This window comes from Eubalaena glacialis, chromosome 12 (assembly GCF_028564815.1).
Source record: "Eubalaena glacialis isolate mEubGla1 chromosome 12, mEubGla1.1.hap2.+ XY, whole genome shotgun sequence".
Taxonomy (NCBI): domain Eukaryota; kingdom Metazoa; phylum Chordata; class Mammalia; order Artiodactyla; family Balaenidae; genus Eubalaena; species Eubalaena glacialis.
The window spans coordinates 30630608-30653844 of record NC_083727.1 but is presented as its reverse complement, the minus strand read 5'-3'; the positions used below and the strand labels follow the sequence as shown (position 1 = coordinate 30653844).

Here is a 23237-nt window from a genome sequence, read left to right as displayed (position 1 = left end):
CAGGATTATAATAGAAATGTGTGCTTCAGCATCAGACTAAAAATCTTGCAGCTATCGAAATGAATCTTTCCAGGTAGTCACTGTGTTACTTACAAGTCTTCCCTAGTCTTTTCATCCAACTGGAATTTTTCACTTAGAACTCAACACTTTCTCTCTTCCTACTTCTGAAAGCAATACAACCCATTAACCAAAACCAAAACCAAAAAAAAAAAAAAAACCAAACAAACTTCTATAGTTTTGATACTTGCTTATGCCAGTGTAATGTACGAATTCTGGTTATTCCTAACATTCAAGTTCTCTATTTAGATCAGCTGTGCTCCTTTCCATCATTGCCTTAGATCCCAGTTCTGGGTGGCACAGGCACCAAAGCTTGGTGCAAGCAACAGTGGGGATTAGGGGTGGGCAGCGGCGGTGGGTAAGGGAGGCTCAGAAATGGGCCATTAGCTGGGAGCTAATAGACTCTCAGGTCAAAGTGACATTAAGGAAGTGAATCCTTTAACTCTTACGTCCCCAAATCTCCTCTCTTCCTAGTTGTTTCCCCACCCTGGGAGAGGGCCAGTTATGAGACCAAGTCCAAACAGGGACAAGATAATATAGTAGTCCAGGTCCCCTCCAGCCATGGAAAACAATGGAAACTCTCAGAGGACTAAGATGGGAGCTGTCCAGGATTAAGGTGAGGAGTACTCAGTGTTAGAGGCAGAGCTGGATCCTTCAAGCATTTCTTTTGGAAACTGAGCTGGGAAAAAAAAAAGGGAACAGGACCTAATCCCAAAGATTTGCGATTTGGATAACAATGTGGGAACCATGAGGTATTTGGATGGGTAGGAAGGAATGTGGCTTCCCTGGGTAGCTGGAAGAACATACAGTAACTTCTAAACATTGTCAAAACTCCTCATTCTGGTCCATGGTTAGTTCCTCTCCTTCCATGTCTCACTGCAACCCCAGAAGTCTACCAGATAATTCTGTACACTGATTTCTGGATTTCTTCCTTGACGTGGATGCCAAGATGCTGATTTTTATTAAAAGAATTACAGTCAAGAAATACTGCCACATTTTTCTCAAATACCTGAATAATTTTAAGGTAGCAAGAGGCCACTAAGAGAACGGTTTTAGTCTCATTACACGTTGAATTAGGGAAGGTAAGAAGGGTATGTATGCCTCCCTCCCCAATTATTCTTAACTGAGGTCCTGTGTTGAACCTTTCTTTCATAACTGCTGCAACACAAAAAAAGTGCTACCTCGCTTCATCCTCTTACCCTTCTTACCTTCCCTGGGCCTTTGTCAGCTCCACCTGGATTTCTCCTCAATGGCTTCCCTGACTCCAGTTTTGCTAGTCTCCAAGCCAAACTGCATTTCTGCTAGACAGGTAAATTTCCTAAACCTCTGTGATGACCTATATGGGAAAAGAATCTAAAAAAGAGTGGATATATGTATATGTATAACTGATTCACTTTTCTGTACAGCAGAAACTAACACGACATTGTAAATCAGCTATACTCCAATAAAAATTAAAAAAAAAAAAAAAAAGAATAATCTGGGCCTTGGAGAGTGACAATCACGGCACTCCACCCTGGGAGAAGAAACCAACTTTATACATTTGGAGAAAGCAACTCAGTGTCTTGATTTTGTGTGATGAATCTGCATGACACAGCTAGTTTCATTACTGAGGCTTTGGGCTCCAGCTGGCTCCACTAACGGGCATTCTGAAAAGGTTTTTCTAAGAAATTAACTCCATGGAATATTGAGGCCTGTCACCTCTCTGTTGGTTCTAATCTTTCTGACATGATTTTACTTGCCAAGAGTACGCATGTCAGTGTTATATTCATCACTTTGGTTGAAAATGTTTGGAGCAGGAAAACCAATTCTATGGCTGGGGCTTTCTAGGTGCATGGATTTCAGTGGCCTCAGATAGTTGCCACAGCTTAATTCCTGCAAGCTCCCAAGTTTCTTGTCCTTGAAGTTCTTTAAAAGCAAGCCTCAAAACCCTAGGAGATAACGTAAGCAATTGGTCAGCCTTCTACTGTCCACTCTTCTTGATCCTAAACTAAATTAGCACGATCTCATTTATTCTCCAACTTTTTATTGACAGCCTATTATGTATCAGGTTTACCCCCATGGAGAACACAGGGTAGTGAGAAAGTCAAATAACCAGACTGGCAATAAAATAAAGCCTCATACATACCATGACAGGTGCAGTGTAGGTTAGGGCTCTAGAGCCAGACTAAATTTGAACTCTAGCTCTGCCACTTACTGGCTGTGTAATGTTGGCCAAGTAACTTAACATCTCTGTGTCTCAGTTTTGCTACCTGTAAATGAAAGTAATAATAGCACCGCCTTTCCACACTACCCAGCCAGGGGTCCATATGGCTTGTTCTGCATTCTCATTGTAACTTAAAGGGAAGCTCTCACAATGTCCGCAGCCCTTGATGTCCTGAAAATGAAGGAGGAGGATGTCCTCATTCCTTGCAGCAGGAACCCACTTAGGTAGCACCAACCTTGACTTCCAAATGGAACAGTACATCTACAAAAGGAAAAGTGATGGCATCTACATCATAAATCTGAAGAGGACCTGGGAGAAGCTTCTGTTGGCAGCTCGTGCCACTGTTGCCCTGAAAACCCAGCTGATGTCAGTGTCCTATCCTCCAGGAATACTGGCCAGCGAGCTGTGCTGAAGTTTGCTGCTGTCACTGGAGCCACTCCTATTGCTGGCCGGTTCACTCCCGGAACCTTCACTAACCGGATCCAGGCAGCCTTCCGGGAGCCAAGCCTTCTGGTGGTTACTGATCCCAGGGCTGCCCACCAGCCTCTCACAGAGGCCTCTTACGTTAACCTGCCTACCATTGCTCTGTGTAACACAGACTCTCCTCTGCATTATGTGGACGTTGCCATCCCATGCAACAACAAGGGAGCTCGCTCAGTGGGTCTGATGTGGTGGATGCTTGCCCGGGAAGTTCTGCGCATGCGTGGCACCATCTCCCGTGAACACCCATGGGAGATCATGCCTGATCTCTGCTTCTACAGAGATCCTGAAGAGATTGAAAAGGAAGAGCAGGCGGCAGCTGAGAAGGCTGTGACCAAGGAGGAATTTCAGGGTAAATGGACCGCTCCAGCTCCTGAGTTCACTGCTACTCAGCCTGAGGTGGTGGACCTGTCTGAAGGTGCACAGGTGCCCTCTGTGCCTATTCAGCAGTTCCCCACTGAAGACTGGAGCGCTCGGCCCGCCACTGAAGCCTGGTCTGCAGCTCCCACTGCTCGGGCCACTGAGTGGGTAGGAACGACCACTGAGTGGTCTTAAGCTGTTCTTCCACAAACTCTTAAAATGGAAGTAGGTTGATGGAAAATAAACAGTTTCTAAAAAAAGAAAATAATAGCACCTAATTTATAGGATTATCTTGAAAGTTAATTGAAATGATGTAAGAAAAGTGTTCAGAACAATACCTGGCACAAAGGAAGTACTCAGTAAATATCAGCTAATATATTCCAGCCCAGAGGAAAGGTGGGATGCAATGAAACAGAGCATGGGCCAGCTGATTATTGTTGGTACAGACTAGTACATATGAGAGTTTGATAACCGGAGTCCACTTTGGCTGGTCATGGCATCTGTCCTGATTGGTCAGTATGTCCATTTTGATTGGTGGGGAATTAATTGTGCTGTATGGGTTGTTTATTATTATTTATATCATCCCAGAGTCTAAATGATTGGTCCTGAAACATTAATATACACTAGAATAAGTGGAATGCTTGCTAAAAATGTGGTTTCTTGGACCACAGCCCAGAGAGTTTGATTCAGTTAACATGGAGTGGAGCCAGAAATATTTTACACAAGCACTGCAGGTCTGTTGTCTGAGAAACTCTGATTTGGAGGGTCAGGGAAGGTCATCTAGAAGAAGTAACATTTAAACCAAGATCTGAAATTCTAGTTCCTGTAGGCAAGGAGGTGGAGAGAGCAGAATGGAGTAGGAGATTATTCTTCTCAGAGGGAACATCGTGGGCAAAGGCACAGAAGTTAAGGGAGAGAAGTTCAGAATGGCTGCAGTATTGAGTACAAGGGTGGAAGCAACGGGAAAGACTCTGCTCATAAAGGCGTTGTAAGCCATGGATTTTTATTCTATCTTTGGGACAACGAATAGGAAATCACTTCACATATTTTAAGGAAGGGTGACAGGATTGTATTCACACACCGGAAGAGCTCTGGTTTTGTGCAAAGGGGAGAAGTCCAGCAAGTCAGAGGCAGGAGGCCAGCCAATGGGTTCTCTAGTGAAAACTGTTACCTTGATAGGTGGCCTGTCTTCTGTCCTCACTCTTGCACTTGGCACTCTCTCTGACTCTTTCCTCTCTCCTTGACCCCCTGGACCTCTCGACTTGCTTAGCCACTCAGGTCTTATTGGCTATCTTCACATCAGGTGTGGCCTCCTTGCTCCTGTCTCTGGCAAGAAAGATGCTCTGGTCTCAGTGCCTGGTCACATGGGTGCCTGAGGAAGAAGAGAAAGAGGAGGGAGAGGGTGGAGGTGACTCTAGTGTAAGATGTGAGAGGGCAAGTCATGTCCATCTCTTTGTGGCTACGGAAGTGGCAACGTGTAGCAATAGCGCCTAGGGGAGTAGTATATAGTAGGTGCTCAGCAAATACTTGCTGAAAGAAGGAGAGCTCTGTCTGCAACAGTGGACCCATCCATAAATACCCGAGGGTAATTCTAACTGCTACAACCATGTCATTGTCAATTAGGAGTCATTTTAATTCATCCGTTTGATCATACTTTCTTCTCTTTTTTTCTCCTTATTCTTTGCATATTTCCTAACAGGGAAAGGCGGTTGGACATCATTTTTTCATTAGTTAGTCAACCTCAAAATGTTGTTATTTTAGCGATGCATGTTATCCTGCTGTTGTATCTTTGGCTTTTTGGAATTACTTTGCCAAAGCAGAGAAAGTACAAATCCTAGAAACCTGTTACTCTCTAAACTCGCTTCATAAACCAATCCAGAGTCATTTTCCACAATGGGATTGAGAAAGAAAGAACAGTCAGTAAAGAAGCTTAGCACTTCCTAGCTTACCCTTCAGAACCCATCCTTCAGCTAGCACTTTGGTGCAGGATCCCAGGAGGGCAAGAAGAAGAGAATGGAGGTTAAATAAACTTCTAAAATGCTATAATTTTCCATGGGCCATGCTTTAAAACCCTGGGATTAGTCCCTAGAAAATCATTTATTCAATTATTAAGACAAAGTTATGGATAATGCTTTTTCCTCCGCCTGACTGGATATTTGCTAAAGCTGAGTTGTACCCATTGACAATAGGGATTAGGAAGCTTTTGCTATTAAGTGCCAACTGTGTGTTTAATTGTTACTGCAAGAAAAATAGAATTTACTGGTAAAGTGTGCAGAATTTGAAACAAAGTACCCTTTTTACTTTTGTAGGAATGTGGATGCTAACCAAATGTGTCCGCATGGTTTCAATTAAGCGGAGGAATGTTAAATGTAAAGCTAAATTGATGAAAATAACCAAACTTTCTGACAAACCAATAAATTGGAGTCTAGAACTCATTGCCCATACTGTATGGCAGCCAGAGAAACATTGCTAGATCATCAATTTTTACTTAATTTTTTGAGTTAGTTTATACTTGAAAAGAAAAAAGGAGTGCTAGGCAAGTAATTTAAATTCTTCCCAGCTATAAACAGAATATGCACATTGGATGTGGACTTTATTCTTCACTGTATGCAATTGAACTGATTGTTTATTCTTTTAGCAATTTCCTCAGAGAAATTTTCGGAAACCTAAGACAAAGTTTTCAGGGAACTTTCATGTCAACATTTTGGCAAATGATCTGGCAAAACGCTAGTCACTGGACTATTCTTCTAAACTCCTCCAACTGCTCAATAGCAATCCTTAGTCTTTTAAAATAATGTTTTAATTTTCCTTCCCTCAAATTTTTTTACTCCTTCAAGTTGCTGTCATGGTGAGATGACAATGTTCTCAAAAAATTATGAGTTTGGAGAAAATTCTAAATTTCTTGCTGAAGACAGGATAAAATTACACAGTCAGAATCTAACTCTGTGCACATTTCTGCATATGTCAGAAATTTCTCGTATAGAAATTTACCTCTGAATAGGTCTTTTTATTTTGTGGGAAATGGCAGGAAAGAAACTGTTTAAACAACAACAAAAAAATGTGGAAGCTAGGGCCATCATCCTTACTGTTGTGATCTTCGTGGGATGTGAAATGGGCACTCCTCGCTGAATCATGGCCCGGGAACCCTGTCCCCACATCTTGGTCCCCATCGCCCTACAGGTTCAGAGGTCTCCTGAGATCCTCTTGCTTAGAAAGTACAACTGCCGCCAAATGTAGGGCGGAGTCTCTTGGTTTTCATGGCCCTGGCTCAGGTTCAGAGAGTGCCAGATGGACCCTGTATTCTAATTTGGTGCATTCCCAGCCAAGGGCCTATTCACAACCTATTTTATGCTGTAATTTTAACAACAATTTTTTTTTTTAATTAGATGATCATTCGGCACATTTTTTTAAAATTAATTAATTTATTTATTTATTTTGGCTGTGTTGGGTCTTCGCTTCTGTGCGAGGGCTTTCTCCAGTTGCGGCGAGCGGGGGCCACTCCTCATCGCGGTGCGCGGGCCTCTCACTGTCGCGGCCTCTCCTGTTGCGGAGCACAGGCTCCAGACGCGCAGGCTCAGCAGTTGTGGCTCACGGGCTTAATTGCTCCGCGGCATGTGGGATCTTCCCAGACCAGGGCTCGAACCTGTGTCTCCTGCATTGGCAGGCAGATTCTCAACCACTGCGCCACCAGGGAAGCCCTAGCACATGTTTTTGGTGACCACTCAATAAGTGTTATTTTTGCCAAATTATTTTTTGGGCACTGTCATGAAATGGCTTCTTTAAATGCTTTCAGATCAAGTTTTCAAACTCACCCAAAATTTTAAATCAGACATAATTAAATATATTACATATTTACATTAGACTCTATTTCAAATTTTCACTACCTATTTAAATGGCATCCAGAGGGGGAAAATAATCTTGTTTGAGAGTAGGTAACACAGTTTTCCCTAAATTTACCTTTGGATCTAGTTGTTTCTAATGGTTCTGACTTTACTCAATTAATATTGCTGCTACCACCCCATTAACTGCTATATTTAATATGTATTAAGATGCTCTATTGATAATAAAGTATTTGAGCATTTTATGTAATGATAACCATCCAAAAGTTGTATCATCTGCACATTTGACTAGCTTAAATCTCTAAGGTATTCATTCACATCACAGATAAAAATGTTGAACATTTGAGTTCTGTGATGAGCCACTGAACATCTCCCTCCAAGTTCAGCTGATCTGAAAATACTTATTGTGCATTCTCTGCTCAGCCTTGGGATGCAAAGATAAAGAATATTACATGGTCTCTGCCCTATTTAGAGTTCAATAGGGATGATAGTAATGCACTGATTGATAAATATATTCCAGCCAGCTATGAATCCATTTAATGTTGTATTCCTTAGGTCACATTCCTGATTCTTTCAATTTATTAAGTGCCTTCTATATATCAGGCAATATGATAGGTCTTGGGAAAAAATAAAACATGGTCTGTGATCATTATTTCATCTACAAATTTATCCTGAGAGACTGTATCAAGGGTTTTGCTATAATCAATATCCACTATGCCAGTTGATTTAGGATAGTTTCCACCATGTGGCTTTACTAAATTCGGACAGCCGTAGCTTGTAGAGAGCAAGCCTAACTCTCAAGTTTAGGATGGTACCTGAAGCTTTCTGATACTCTGTCTCCTTAGACATCCCTTTGACTTTATCAACCTCTTTTGTAGCTTTTATATTTTCTTATTACTTTATTTTTAGAAAACTCCACCGTATATTTGTATTTCTTTTTTTATATATAAATTTATTTATTTATTTATTTTATTTATTTATTTTTGGCTGTGTTGGGTTCGTTGCTGCGCATGGGCTTTCTCTAGTTGCGGCGAGTGGGTCTACTCTTCGTTGTGGTGCGTGGGCTTCTTATTGTGGTGGCTTCTCTTGTTGCAGAGCAAGGGCTCTAGGCACGCAGGCTTCAGTAGTCGTGGCACGCAGGCTCAGCAGTTGTGGCTTGAGGGCTCTAGAGCACAGGCTGAGCAGTTGTGGCGCACGGGCTTAGTTGCTCCGCGGCATGTGGGATCTTCCCGGACCAGGGATCGAACCCGTGTCCCCTTCATTAGCAGGCAGATTCTTAACCACTGTGCCATTAGGGAAGTCCTGTATATTTGTATTTCTCATTCATCCTTTCTTCTCTAGTCTTTCGAAACTCCCTGCTCTCCAGTTCTATCCAGGACTTCTCAATTTTCACACTAGTGTTCAACCTTAAGTCAATTTATCACCCATTCCAACATTAGTACTTTCAAGAGATATGTAAGGACATCTAATAAATGTGTTGGGCATGATATTTATCAGTTGTTGTACATTATCACTCTCATTATACATTTGCTTTAAATATACCTGAGATCACTTTTGTCTCTAGCCAAAAGAAGTTGTCATGTGTAATATGGGGTAAGAAACGTTACTCTTTACACCACAAAATCAAGGCCTGATAAATGCAAGGTTATTATGAGGATGGTGGGTCAGTGTATTTCAAAGAGGGGTTTTCAGGAAGGTCTTAATGTAACATTCTGCACTAAAGAAATACCATTAAGCCCACTTCATCCAATTTGCCCTTCAAGGCCCATTTAGAGTACTTATGAACCTTCCTATCACAGCATAAAAGTTAATACAGTTTAGAAGGTTTTCCACTTGAGGGATGGTCAACCGTTTTATAATCCTTTAATTACAATTCTGTGCTGTCATTTTGGTACAGAAGTGATAACATTCGGATCCAACAGTCATTTATTATTGAGGGCCTATTGAGTATAGGCGCTCTGATAGGCATTTTCATAATAAATTGTTATTCCCTATTTCAACAAGTATATTATCTTGAGAACTTATTATGTGTCAAGTTTGTGTACTATATGGAAGATTTGATATTTGGTCTAAAATCTTGGGAGAATCCTATTGAATGTAAAATATGAAGTTAAAGCCTCTCAGAAAGTTCTTTGTGTTTATTTTACCAAAATAATTTTGTGAAAGTTTCCCATATTCCAGAATCTTAGATACAGAACAACAACAAAACAAAATGAGAAACTTTTATTATAGGAATATTGTTAATATTTTTATTTGATTTTCTCAACAGAATACAGAATAAAGCAAAGATCATGTATGAGAGGAAATATATACATTTTTCCTTTTTACATTTTTTCTTTTATTTTTGTCTTTTTTCTGCTTGAAAGTCACAATAATGTACAATGAATATAAATTTACAACATATTTAATAATTTTGTATTTTATATGAATTTTAATGTCAATATTCAAATTCAAACAATGGTTTGGATGAATCCAATTTATATATGAATGACTCAATTTTGGTTACCAGGAAACTTGTGTAACCTACTTTTTGGTGGATTCCCTTATATTTGCCTTTCAAAAGTGCTGACTTGTCAGTATTGGTTAAATTCTAAAAAGAGATCAGCATGGAACTCAGAATAGGCTTAGAACTCAGATAGAAAACCTTGTTCCTAGTTCTGATTTAGGCTGTAACATTAGCCGTATTCTTTTGCTTCTCCATATTTAGCACTGGTAAATTTCTATTGAATAACAATCTATAGGGATTCACTAAAAATAATTTTAATTTTAAGAAGTTTAAAATAATAATGGTAATAAAAAACAACAACAGCAACATCAGTAATATTAGCTAATATTTATAAGGCTAATTGTTTTAAATATACCCTCTTTTTATCCTTATAGCACTTTATGATTGTAGGTTATCAATATTATCTCCATTTTACAGCTGAAGAAACTGAGGTTTCAAGAGGTTAAATATCTGCCATGTTCTTAATGCATATTTTATTGAGCCTCCTTTGGATTTTTTGTCTCCATTTTATTTGTCTTATATGAATATTACAGTGATAATAGGTATACCTAAAAATCTAAAACCAGTTCTCATCACCATTGTTTGAAAGGTTTTGTGTAAATATGTGTGTGTGTGTGTATTCATACAAATGCTTACCTAAATAGTGTATAAAATCTGATGTAACATATAAAAATACTAAAGAAATGCTAAATTTGAAATTTGAGAGTAAAAATAATATTGTTCAATTGTTAGTAGCATCGAAGAAACATTTGAAAATAATATTATAGAAGGTTAAACAAATGGGAGAGGGGTTATAATCTCAGGCAGTTTTTGAGATTTAGCGAGAAACCAATAGGGTCCTTGGGACAACCTTTAGAAAATGCTTTTGCACAGGATGACCTCTTTTTTTTTCCTGCGGGCTGTAACAAAGGGCATTTTGTTAATAGAGCAATTTATGTCAAATCCTTTTTTGAGCCCAGGAAGACCAGATTTTTGCTCCCAGGTTGTATTTCTCTCATCCTTCTAAGGCCAAGGTTTGAAAAAAATCTCTAAAAGCAAGATTCAGTAAATACATGGGCTTGCTAGAAATATTTAGTCACTTGGTCTTGTGATTGCGGCAAATCACTCACTTGAGCAGAACCCAAAGGGCTTGTATTTCCCGTTATGGGAAATACAATCTGGCTAAGATGGAGAAGGTTCTTTAAGGGGAGAGGTTTGTGGGTCACTTCAAAGTTACGCATGCTTACCTAGGATTCTCTCCTTGAGGAAACTCTGTTAGCATCAGCATTCATGTTTCTGTTTTCAGTTTAGAATGCTCATTTCTCCTCCCCACTCAGCCTTCCCTTCCTGTTTTTTTTTTTTTTTTTTTTTTCTGATAGTTTTGCAGACTCAAAATGCCTCTCTCGGGACACAGTGCAGAGGTCTGGGATGTGATGCTGAACCACCAGCGGTGATTTAGAACAATCAAGACCCCCTGGATGTATTTTTATACTTTACCAGCAGTTTGATAACTAAGGACTATAAACTTTGAACGGTGATTCCAAGTCCCCGTAGACTGTCAGGCTTACAATTCACCTTCCACACTATTTTATGGAGAATGACACTAGCTCCTGCCTTTTTAAAAAAAGTAACTTCTGGTTCATTAGAAATATTGAAACATGATATGTTATAAATGTTGAAAAACTATGATGGTTGACAGTATTCTTATGTATAAATTCCTTTTTAGGATGGCCTTTCCTTATTTGTTACTTACAGTAGCAAATAATCAGCCCAAATAAGTTATTTGAATGTACATATCCATCACATAAAACCAATTAAAAAACTCATCATAGCTCTTTCCCTGTGGCCGCGGAGGCACGGGTGCACTCAAGATTCAGCTCCACCTGTAACCCACCGCCATGGCCGAGGAAGGCATTGCTGCTGGAGGTGTAATGGGCGTTAATACTGCTCTGGAAGAGGTGCTGAGGCCCGCTTTCATCCACGATGGCCTAGCACATGGAATTCGTGAAGCTGCCAAAGTCTTAGGCAAGCGCCAAGCCCATCTCTGTGTGCTTCCAACTGTGATGAGCCTATGTAGGTCAAGCTGGTGGAGGCCCTTTGTGCTGAGCACCAAATCAACCTGATTAAGGTTGATGACAAGAAACTAGGGGAATGGGTAGGCCTCTGTAAAACTGACAGAGAGGGAAAACCCTGTAAAGTGGTTGGTTGCAGCTGTGTGGTGGTCAAGGACTGTGGCAAAGAGGCTCAGGCCAAGGATGTCATCGAGGAGTACATCAAATGCAAGAAATGATCAAGTAAAAAAACTGGGCTCTTGTTCCTCAAAAAACAAACAAACAAACACACATAAAAACTCGTCATATCCTTTTGGTATAGAGTGAGAATATCTTCTCTCATGCAAAAAAAAAAAAGAGGGTTCTATTTTGATTTTTAAAATTTAACAAACATTCACTGAGAATTGGCTAAATGCCTTGTACTCTGCTAAGTGCTGGAGAGTAAACAACAGCAGCTCCTGTAGTCAAGAAGTTTCCAGGCTAGAATATTTCATTTCCACAAAAGTAGTGCTATGCTATTAAGATTACATTAAATATTATAACCAAAAAAAGACAGTGATTTTCAAGATACGTTCTTAGTGGAACTACTGTTTAAACTGCAGTGTATTAATAGGCAATACTGCAAGGAAGTGTTCTGCTGTCAAGTAAGTTTGGAAAATGCTGATTAGGCAAATTTAAATCGGATTCTTTTTGTGCCCCTCCTCCAGGAGGTGGGGTGGTGATCAGCATCCCCAATTTACCTGAGCTCAGAATTGTTTTTCTTAAACACCTTCAGGAGCAGGGTCTTGTGGAAAACAATTTTTAACAATGAAATATTCATTTTTAATAACTTTAAAACTTTTGTTAAAGGACACTCGCTGAACTAGAAAGTTCCAAGTGACAGTTCTCAGGGGACTGAAAGATCTGCTGCGTGACAGTTTACTTTCATGGTTGGAGAGCGCCCTGAGCCTGTCAACTTTTTACCTGACATGCTACTCCTCAGAAAATCCCAGCTCCTGCCTTGCCTTGTTTCCTCAGTCATCCCGTAGTCCTCCGATGATAAGAGATGACAAAAATAGAAAGGGAATAACCAGGAACATCACAGAGCGGTGGCAGGTGCACTGACACGAGGGCAAATTCCTTGGCTTGATTTGGAGAGCAGCTGGGTCAGGCATCACCCTATGAATCTCCTGGGGTAACTCAGCTTCATGACACTTTCATAAACCTGAGTATTTATTTTACCAAGTGAGATGTTTCTCTGAGGCTTTGTTTATATACAGGGATAGTGGAGGCAGCTGTGAGGGACGTGGCCAAGACATTCCAGGCACCAGCCCTGGCCCCTTGGATTTTCCTTGAACACAGACGCCTGTTTTAGGGGAGATTTCTAGTGGTGCTTTATAGCTTTCAAAGTGCTTTCACATAGTTCATTGCATTTGATCCTTTTATCAACCCCCTGAATTAGCGTGGCGGGAATCCTTTCCACTTTAGAGATGAGCAATTTAGGTTTAGAGATGAAAGCACTTGCCTAGAGTTAGTTACATGCTAAGGAAATAACCAAAGCAGCATTAGGACACAGGTGCAGTGCTTCCCAAGAATCACCTTGAGATTTAGTAGGTTGATGATGTGGCCAGAGGTTCTGCCTTCCTAACAGTCTCCTAGGTGATTCTGATATGGCTGGTTCCTGCTAGACCATACTTTGAATAGCAAGGTCGAAACTTTTCGTCCTTCACAGCTCCCTCCCAGAGGTGCAGGTCCCGTCTGTATTCTTTTATCTCTGTTTTTTCTTTTTTCTTTTGCCCTACCCATGTACGTGGCGATTTTCTTGCCTTTTGGGAAGTCTGAGGTCTTCTGCCAACGTTCAGTAGGTGTTCTGTAGGAGTTGTTCCACGTGTAGATGTACTTTTGATGTATTTGTGGGGAGGAAGGTGATCTCCACGTCTTACTCCTCTGCCATCTTGAAGGTCTCTTGGAAAGAACAGATTTTTAACTGTAGTTCTCTTGTGGATACGTTTTTTTCTAGGTAGGTGAAGTGTCTCGGAATTGTATCTTGATTTAGTAGATGTGTAAGGGATACCATGGTACAGATAACAGTGTGAGGTAATGGTTTACATCTGGCTTCTGGAATACACAGGCTTGATTTGAATTCCAGAACTTCTATCTATGTGACCTGGGCAGTTTATCTAACTTCTTCTGTACAACGAGAGTAAATGATAGTACTTATGTCTTCACATTAGATGTTCAATAAATGTTAGAACAACATTTTCTGTTTTACAGAGAATAATTGATGTATGCATGTTATTGTCAAAATATAATATGTTGAATTTCACTTTAATATCAATTTCATAAAATTGTACATGAGGATAAGGTGCTGAGTGGATAGATAAATGATTAATTGACAATTATATACCTTTGAGAGCTACAGTGTATGATCCTGGAGTCTTTGCTTTCTTTTTTTTTTTTTAAAGATTTGATGAAAGTTCATAATAGTGCAATTGACAAGGAAATTTAGTTTTTTCTGAGATACACATTTTAAAGTAATAACTAGAATTATGACTTATAACATTATACCAGAACATATAAGATTTTTAGAAATTTCACGTAATGTCTGAAACATTTATATTAACATATTTCCATACAGATAACCCAATGAAAGTTTAGTATTAGTTGTTTTGTTTGTTTGTTTATACTGTAGGTTCTTATTAGTCATCAATTTTATACAAACCATTGTATACATGTCAATCCCAATCACCCAATTCAGCACACCACCATCCCCACCCCACCACAGTTTTCCCCCCTTGGTGTCCATATGTCTGTTCTCTACATCTGTGTCTCAACTTCTGCCCTGCAAACTGGCCCATCTGTACCATTTTTCTAGGTTCCACATACATGCGTTAATATACGATATTTGTTTTTCTCTTTCTGACTTACTTCACTCTGTATGGCAGTCTCTAGATCCATCCACGTCTCAACAAATGACTCAATTTCGTTCCTTTTTATGGCTGAGTAATATTCCATTGTATATATGTACCACAACTTCTTTATCCACTCGTCTGTCGATGGGCATTTAGGTTGCTTCCATGTCCTGGCTATTGTAAATAGTGCTGCAATGAACATTGGGGTGCATGTGTCTTTTTGAATTATGGTTTTCTCTGGGTATACGCCCGGTAGTGGGATTGCTGGATCATATGGTAAATCTATTTTTAGTTTTCTAAGGAACCTCCATACTATTCTCCATAGTGGCTGTATCAATTGACATTCCCACCAACAGTGCAAGAGGGTTCCCTTTTCTCCATACCCTCTCCAGCATTTGTTGTTTGTAGATTTTCTGATGATGCCCATTCTAACTGGTGTGAGGTGATACCTCATTGTCGTTTTGATTTGCATTTCTCTAATAATTAGTGATGTTGAGCATCTTTTCATGTGCTTCTTGGCCATCTGTATGTCTTCTTTGGAGAAATGTCTATTTAGGTCTTCTGCCCGTTTTTGGATTGGGTTGTTTGTTTCTTTAATATTGAGCTGAATGAGCTGTTTATATATTTTGGAGATTAATCCTTTGTCTGTTGATTCGTTTGCAAATATTTTCTCCCATTCTGAGGGTGTTCTTTTCATCTTGTTTATGGTTTCCTTTGCTGTGCAAAAGCTTTGAAGTTTCATTAGGTCCCATTTGTTTATTTTTGTTTTCATTTCCATTACTCTAGGAGGTGGATCAAAAAAGATCTTGCTGTGATTTATGTCAAAGAGTGTTCTTCCTATGTTTTCCTCTAAGAGTTTTATAGTGTCCGGTGTTACATTTAGGTCTCGAATCCATTTTGAGTTCATTTTTGTGTATGGTGTTAGGGAGTGTTCTAATTTCATTCTTTTACATGTAGCTGTCCAGTTTTCCCAGCACCACTTATTGAAGAGACTGTCTTTTCTCCATTGTATATCTTTGCCTCCTTTGTCATAGATTAGTTGACCATAGGTGCGTGGGTTTATCTCTGGGTTTTCTATCTTGTTCCATTGATCTATGTTTCTGTTTTTGTGCCAGTACCACATTGTCTTGATTACTGTAGCTTTGTAGTATAGTCTGAAGTCAGGGAGTCTGATTCCTCCAGCTCCGTTTTTTTCCCTCAAGACTGCTTTGGCTATTTGGGGTCATTTGTGTCTCCATACAAATTTTAAGATTATTTGTTCTAGTTCCGTAAAGAATGCCATTGGTAATTTGATAGGGATTGCATTGAATCTGTAGATTGCTTTGGGTAGTATAGTCATTTTCACAATGTTGATTCTTCCAATCCAAGAACATGGTATATCTCTCCATCTGTTGGTATCATCTTTAATTTCTTTCATCAGTGTCTTATAGTTTTCTGCATACAGGTCTTTTGTCTCCCTAGGTAGGTTTATTCCTAGGTATTTTATTCTTTTTGTTGCAATGGTAAATGGGAGTGTTTCTATAATTTCTCTTTCAGATTTTTCATCATTAGTGTATAGGAATGCAAGAGATTTCCGTGCATTAATTTTGTATCCTGCAACTTTACCAAATTCATTAATTAGCTCTAGCAGTTTTCTGGTGGCAGTTTTAGGATTCTCTATGTATAGTATCATGTCATCTGCAAAGAGTGGCAGTTTTACTTCTTCTTTTCCCATTTGTATTCCTTTTATTTCTTTTTCTTCTCTGATTGCTGTGGCTAAAACTTCCAGAACTATGTCGAATAATAGTGGTGAGAGTGGACATCCTTGTCTCGTTCCTGATCTTAGAGGAAATGCTTTCAGTTTTTCACCGTTGAGAATGATGTTGGCTGTGGGTTTGTCATATATGGCCTTTATTATGTTGAGGTAGGTTCCCTCTATGCCCACTTTCTGGAGAGTTTTTATCATAAATGGGTGTTGAATTTTGTCAGAAGCTTTTTCTGCATCTGTTGAGATGATCATATGGTTTTTCTTCTTCAATTTGTCAATATGGTGTATCACATTGATTGATTTGCGTATATTGAAGAATCCTTGCATCCCTGGGATAAATCCCACTTGATCGTGGTGTATGATCCTTTTAATGTGTTGTTGGATTCTGTTTGCTAATATTTTGTTGAGGATTTTTGCTTCTATATTCATCAGTGATATTGGTCTGTAATTTTCTTTTTTTGTAGTGTCTTTGTCTGGTTTTGGTATCAGGGTGATGGTGGCCTCATAGAATGAGTTTGGGAGTGTTCCTTCCTCTGCAATTTTTTGGAAGTTTGAGAAAGATGGGTGTCAGCTCTTCTCTAAATGTTTGATAGAATTCACCTGTGAAGCCATCTGGTCCTGGACTTTTGTTTGTTGGAAGATTTTTAATCACAGTTTCAATTTCATTACTTGTGATTGGTCTGTTCATATTTTCTGTTTCTTCCTGGTTCAGTCTTGGAAGCTTATACCTTTCTAAGAATTTGTCCATTTCTTCCAGGTTGTCCATTTTATTGGCATAGAGTTGCTTGTAGTAGTCTCTTACGATGCTTTGTATTTCTATGGTGTCTGTTGTAACGTCTCCTTTTTCATTTCTGATTTTATTGATTTGAGTCCTCTCCCTCTTTTTCTTGATGAGTCTGGCTAATGGCTTATCAGTTTTGTTTATCTTCTCAAAGAACCAGCTTTTAGTTTTATTGATCTTTGCTATTGTTTTCTTTGTTTCTATTTCATTTATTTCTGCTCTGATCTTTATGATTTCTTTCCTTCTGCTAACTTTGGGTTTTGTTTGTTCTTCTTTCTCTAGTTTCTTTAGGTGTAAGGTTAGATTGTTTACTTGAGATTTTTCTTGTTTCTTTAGGTAGGCTTGTATAGCTATAAACTTCCCTCTTAGAACTGCTTTTGCTGCATCCCTTAGGTTTTGGATCATCGTGTGTTCATTGTCATTTGTCTCTAGGTATTTTTTGATTTCCTCTTTGATTTCTTCAGTGATCTCTTGGTTATTTAGTAACCTATTGTTTAGCCTCCATGTGTTTGTGTTTTTTACGTTTTTTTCCCTGTAATTGATCTCTAATCTCACAACGTTGTGGTCAGAAAAGATGCTTGATATGATTTCAATTTTCTTAAATTTACTGAGGCTTGATTTATGACCCAAGATGTGATCTATCCTGGAGAATGTTCTGTGCGCACTTGAGAAGAACGTGTAATCTGCTGTTTTTGGATGGAATGTCTTATAAATATCAATAAAATCTATCTGGTCTATTGTGTCATTTAAAGCTTCTGTTTCCTTATTTATTTTCATTTTGGATGATCTGTCCATTGGTGTAAGTGAGGTGTTAAAGTCCCCCACTATTATTGTGTTACTGTCAATTTCCTCTTTTAGAGCTGTTAGCAGTTGCCTTATGTATTGAGGTGCTCCTATGTTGGGTGCATATATATTTATAATTGTTATATCTTCTTCTTGGATTGATCCCTTGATCATTATGTAGTGTCCTTCCTTGTCTCTTGTAACATTCTTTATTTTAAAGTCTACTTTATCTGATATGAGTATAGCTACTCCAGCTTTCTTTTGATTTCCATTTGCATGGAATATCTTTTTCCATCCCCTTACTTTCAGTCTGTATGTGTCCCTAGGTCTAAAGTGGGTCTCTTGTAGACAGCATATATATGGGTCTTGTTTTTGTATCCATTCAGCAAGCCTGTGTCTTTTGGTTGGAGCATTTAATCCATTCACGTTTAAGGTAATTATCGATATGTATGTTCTTATGACCATTTTCTTAATTGTTTTGCGTTTGTTTTTGTAGGTCCTTTTCTTCTCTTGTGTTTCCCACTTAGAGAAGTTCCTTTAGCATTTGTTGTAGAGCTGGTTTGGTGGTGCTGAATTCTCTTAGCTTTTGCTTGTCTGTAAAGCTTTTGATTTCTCCATCAAATCTAAATGAGATCCTTGCTGGGTAGAGTAATCTTGGTTGTATGTTCTTCCCTTTCATCACTTTAAGTATATCATGCTGCTCCCTTCTGGCTTGTAGAGTTTCTGCTGAGAAATCAGCTGTTAACCTTATGGGAGTTCCCTTGTATGTTATTTGTCGTTTTTCCCTTGCTGCTTTCAATAATTTTTCTTTGTCTTTAATTTTTGCCAGTTTGATTACTATGTGTCTTGGCGTGTTTCTCCTTGGGTTTATCCTGTATGGGACTCTCTGTGCTTCCTGGAATTGGGTGGCTATTTCCTTTCCCATGCTAGGGAAGTTTTCGACTATAATCTCTTCAGATATTTTCTCTGGTCCTTTCTCTCTCTCTTCTCCTTCTGGGACCCCTATAATGCGAATGTTTGTGCGTTTAATGTTGTCCCAGAGGTGTCTTAGGCTGTCTTCATTTCTTTTCATTCTTTTTTCTTTAGTCTGTTCCGCAGCAGTGAATTCCACCATTGTGTCTTCCAGGTCACTTCTCCGTTCTTCTGCCTCAGTTATTCTGCTATTGATTCCTTCTAGTGTAGTTTTCATTTCAGTTATTGTATTGGTCATCTCTGTTTGTTTGTTCTTTAATTCTTCTAGGTCTTTGTTAATCATTTCTTGCATCTTCTCAATCTTTGCCTCCATTCTTATTCCGAGGTCCTTCATCATCTTCACTATCATTATTCTGAATTCTTTTTCTGGAAGGTTGCCTATCTCCACTTCATTTAGTTGTTTTTCTGGGGTTTTATCTTGTTCCTTCATCTGTTATATAGCCCTCTGCCTTTTCATCTTGTCTATCTTTCTGTAAATGTGGTTTTTGTTCCACAGGCTGCAGGATTGTAGTTTTTCTTGCTTCTGCTGTCTGCCCTCTGGTGGTTGAGGCTATCTAAGAGGCTTGATGGGAGGCTCTGGTGGTGGGTAGAGCTGACTGTTGCTGTGGTGGTCAGAGCTCCGTAAAACTTTAATCCAATTGACTGTTGATGGGTGGGGCTGGGTTCCCTCCCTGTTGGTTGTTTTGCCTGAGGCAACCCAACACTGGAGCCTACCTGGGCTCTTTGGTGGGGCTAATGGCAGACTCTGGGAGGGCTCACACCAAGGAGTACTTCCCAGAACCTCCACTGCCAGTGTCCTTGTCCCCACGGTGAAACAGAGCCAGCCCCCGCCTCTGCAGGAGACCCTGCAACACTAGCAGGTAGGTCTGGTTCAGTCTCCCCCAGGGTCACTGCTCCTTCCCCCGGGTCCCGATGTGCACACTATTCCGTGTGTGCCCTCCAAGAACGGGGTCTCTGTTTCCCCCAGTCCTGTCGAAGTCCTGCAATCAATTCCCACTAGGCTTCAAAGTCTGATTCTCAATGAATTCCTCCTCCTGTTGCCGGACCCCCAGGTTGGGAAGCCTGACGTGGGGCTCAGAACCTTCACTCCAGTGGGTGGACTTCTGTGGTATAAGTGTTCGCCAGTCTGTGAGTCACCCACCCAGCAGTTATGGGATTTGATTTTACTCTGATTGCGCCCCTCCTACCGTCTCACTGTGGCTTCTCCTCTGTCCTTGGACGTGGGGTGTCCTCCTTGGTGAAGTCCAGTGTCTTCCTGTCGATGATTGTCCAGCAGCCAGTTGTGATTCTGGTGCTCTCGCAAGAGGGAGTGAGAGCACGTCCTTCTACTCCGCCATCTTGGTTAATCTCTCTGGAGTCTTTGCTTTCTAAAGCTGTAAGATATATTTTCTAATTAAAATAATTTAAGATTATTATGTGTATTTACAAAGCCCCAAATAGAATTCTTGAGTTTTCAACATAAATGTTTATTACTTTTTTAAATTTGGAAGGTTCTTGTTAAAAAATTCAAAACAAAAATAATCTGTGACCTTTGTAATTATCAAGTTTGTTTTCAGTAAGGTATGATATCAAAAGAGGTAACTCATTGTCATAGTAAATATATATAAAGCCTTTTAAAATAATTCTGAAACTTTTTTGGGGGTCAGAAATCTAGAGAGAGTTTGAATGTACACCATATATAGCAGAGAAGTGGGGGCAGGTTCTAGGGGGAAACCATGTCCTTTTTAACTCACAACATGCCTCTTAACATTCACGCATACATTACTACTTCATGCAACCATAGTGTAAACATGAAAATATTTATTACTGAATACATTTCAAAAAATAGTGATGAAAAGTTGAGCAAGATTACTTATTCTTGATAAATTAAATTTATATTGTGTGAGAAAATAGGCAGTCTTCTTAGCAAATAAACTTCTAAATTTCAGTAAGAGCAGTGTAGGAATAATTATAAAAATCATGTAATATATTGAGAGATTATAATCATAAAAGCATGTATACAGATGTGGATGAACTTTCCACTCTTCTAAGACCACCTTCTTCACTATATTGCCCTCTTTTTTTTGCAAGAACAAACTCCATCAATTCTTTGCTTTCTAATTAGTCATTCCTATCAACAGACAAACATGTTCTTTCTTCAGTCTTAACCTGTTATGAAGAAAATCTTCCTCAGCCCCACTTTCTCTTTCAGGTTTTGCCCATTTTCTCTGCTTATAGAATAATTTCTCAAAAGAGTTGACTTGTTGCCTTTGATTCCTCTTTCCCCATGCCTCTTGAATCCACATTAATCAGCCTTTCACTCTTATCGTTTTACTCCACCAAAACAGCTCTGTTTAGGTCCCCAATGACCTCTACATTGTTGAATCCAATAGTAAAGTCTCAGTCTTTATGTCATTCAGCCTCTCAGTAGCATTTGATGCACGTGATCACTCCTGTGAAAAATGCTTTCTCCGTGCCCCACACTGAACTCTTGACCTTTCAAGCACGCTCCTCCCATAGTAAATGGCAACTCCATCTTTCCCATTACTTGGACCAAAATCCTTGGTCTCATCCTTGACTTCTTTCTTTCTCTTAAACCCCAAATCTGATCTGTTATCAAATCCTATTGGCTCTATGATCAAAGTATATCCAGAAATCTGGCCACTTCTACTCTTGATGGAAGATACCATCATCTCCCACCTGAATTATTACAAATCTCCCAAATTGTCTCCCTCTTTCCACCCTGTCCTTTCCTATGGTCCATTCTCCATACAACAGCCAGGGATACTTTCAAGAAGTTAAGACATATAATATCATTTCTTTGTTCAAAATTCTCCAATGACTTCCCACGTCACTCAGAGTAAAAGCTGATCTCCTCATGATGCCTATGAGTCCTGTATCATCTGGTGCCTGCTACTTCTCTAATCCTGACACCCTGATAGCTTTGATACACACATGTCGGGGATATTGAACTTGTTGTGTCCTTTGCTTGGATCTCCTTGTGGCTCACTCTCTCAATTTCTTTAATAGTTTGTTCAAATTTCACCTTTTCAATGAAGCTTTCCTTGACCTGCTTATTTAAAATTGTAAGTCCTAGCCCTTTATACTCCCAGCCCTCTTCCATGCTTTACTTTTCTTTACTGCACTTGCTACCATATAACAAAATATATATTTTATGTAAATGCCATCAGAGTAGGAATTTTTTTCCATTGCTGTATCCCAGCACCTAGAACTTGTTCTGGCACATTATATGTATAATTTGATCCATTCATATATATGAATGGATCAAATTAAAAATAAATTCAGCCTAATTTGGTTTAATAAAATTACTTGCATTCATCTTATATTGAACATCTGGAATTTTGTTCATATTGACTGTAGAGTATTTTAGATTCCAATCCAGTGATAATCCAATGATAAATTTCAAAGGTTGTTTAAGTAATTTAGGAAATATTGGTTTCAATGAGAACATTACTTTATGGGAAGTAATCTACATTTGTAGTAAATGCATCAAGGAACTAGTAAATGTGAGAAGGTCCTGGCATGGATTATCAGTGATTATCAGCTTCTCAACAGTGTTCGCCTGGCTGTAAATATGGTTCTCTTTCCATAGTCAATGATTTAATGAGAACATGTAGTCAAATGGAAAGAGCCTGAGATTTTAAGAAGCCTAAGCTACCCCTCATCTGTTGTGTGACCCTGGGTGAATTATTTAACCTCATTGGGTCTAAAAAAATGGTAACAACTGCAGGTTAATTGTGATGATTAAATGAAGTTTAAAAAATTCTTTGAAAGCAGGGACTTTGCTTTGTTCACTGTTATATTCTCAGTAAGTATGACATGTGAACAGTGTGTATCCAGTATTTATTCAATAAAATAAATACTTGTTGAATGAATGAATAATGTGTGTAAAATACATAGACCAGTCCATGGCACAGTGTAGGCACTCAATAAATGATATCTATATGATAGCTATTAGCAAATTAACTACATATCTTTAGTTATACAGAACACTTGGAGATTTAAGGGCATATAGTAGATTCTAGCTGACTTCAATTGTTTGTTTTTTATTGGATAGAACTGAAGATGTTTGACTGAGTTTATAGATCAGAATTTTAAATGTAGAGTTAGAAAATATTTTTATTTGCTTTTCCCTTGATGACAAGAACCATTCAACGCTGAAACTATAGCTGTGGTTAAAATAGAAGCTGCAGTACATTTTTGTTAACAGTAATGTCAAAATACAATTTCCTTTGGTTTTTCTATGAATTTGATGGTAGAACTACAAGTTAATGGTCCTGATGCTTTTAACTGAGTTGATAACCCACGGTCTCCTCACATAGTGCTACCACAGCAGAATCCAGATGTAGCAGTTATCCAGTTACAACACCTTGTAGACAGATCTTTGCTGATGTGTTCAATGGTTACCAACACAGCATTGGCCATATTTACCTCTAGACACAGAAGAGTTAACAGCAGAGGAACTCTAATTGAAATATCTAAATTCTAGTCACAGGGCTACAGTAAGTAAACATATGATGTTAAATTATTTGACTCAGTTCCTGATCTATTAAATGTGGATAAAAAGTACATGCTTTATCCATATTTT

At 39.0% G+C, this 23237-nt stretch overlaps 2 pseudogenes; both read left to right on the top strand.

Moving 5' to 3' along the window:
* Positions 1-2410: 2410 nt before the first annotated feature.
* Positions 2411-3314, top strand: LOC133102071 (small ribosomal subunit protein uS2-like; annotated as a pseudogene).
* Positions 3315-11278: 7964 nt separating this feature from the next.
* Positions 11279-11739, top strand: LOC133102283 (small ribosomal subunit protein eS12-like; annotated as a pseudogene).
* The last annotated feature ends 11498 nt before the right edge of the window (positions 11740-23237 follow it).